We start from the raw sequence: 569 nt of genomic DNA on the forward strand, positions 1-569 counted from the left end.
CTGGAAGAACAGCTTGTGCTCTAACTGCTGAGCCATCTCTCCAGCCCTTTTTAATGTATTATAATAATAAAATGGGCGGTGTGGAGCATGCCTTTACTTCCAGCACTCAGGAAGTGGGGGGGCGGGGTAAAACTTAATGATCTGCGTGAACCATGGCTTTCAGGAAAAGCTCAAAAAGACACATGCTCAGGTAGACCACAGGCCCTACAGGCAACCATCTGTGGCTCCTAGGAGGTGACTGGCCCTACCTTTCTTTGGTTCTGTGTGAGATGCACTTGGCTGGAACACGAGCCTGTGCAGGCTGCATTCTTGTCAAGTGGGCCTGCCATGTACCCAGCACTGCCTCTGTCTGGAGCAGTGGGCAGAGCCTCCACCCAGCTTGCGTTAAGCTGGCTTCTACCCCCAGCACCGCATTTCCCAGGCATGGTGCCACATCTCGTTCCAGCACTGGGGTAGAGGCAGGAGGGCCAGGAGTTGCCTATGTCTTAAGTTTGAGGCCAGCCTGGGATACGTGACCCTTTATCTGAAAAGAAGTCCCAGCTGGGCGATGGTGGCGCACGCCTTTAATT

At 53.6% G+C, this 569-nt stretch overlaps 1 protein-coding gene across 2 annotated transcripts in view; it reads left to right on the forward strand.

The window, feature by feature from the left end:
- Positions 1-569, forward strand: part of Sgta (small glutamine rich tetratricopeptide repeat containing alpha) — a 16874-nt gene that overhangs the window by 10611 nt on the left and 5694 nt on the right. The window lies entirely within an intron of this gene.

The sequence above is a fragment of the Microtus ochrogaster genome, linkage group LG1, assembly GCF_000317375.1.
Source record: "Microtus ochrogaster isolate Prairie Vole_2 linkage group LG1, MicOch1.0, whole genome shotgun sequence".
Classification (NCBI taxonomy): Eukaryota; Metazoa; Chordata; class Mammalia; order Rodentia; family Cricetidae; genus Microtus; species Microtus ochrogaster.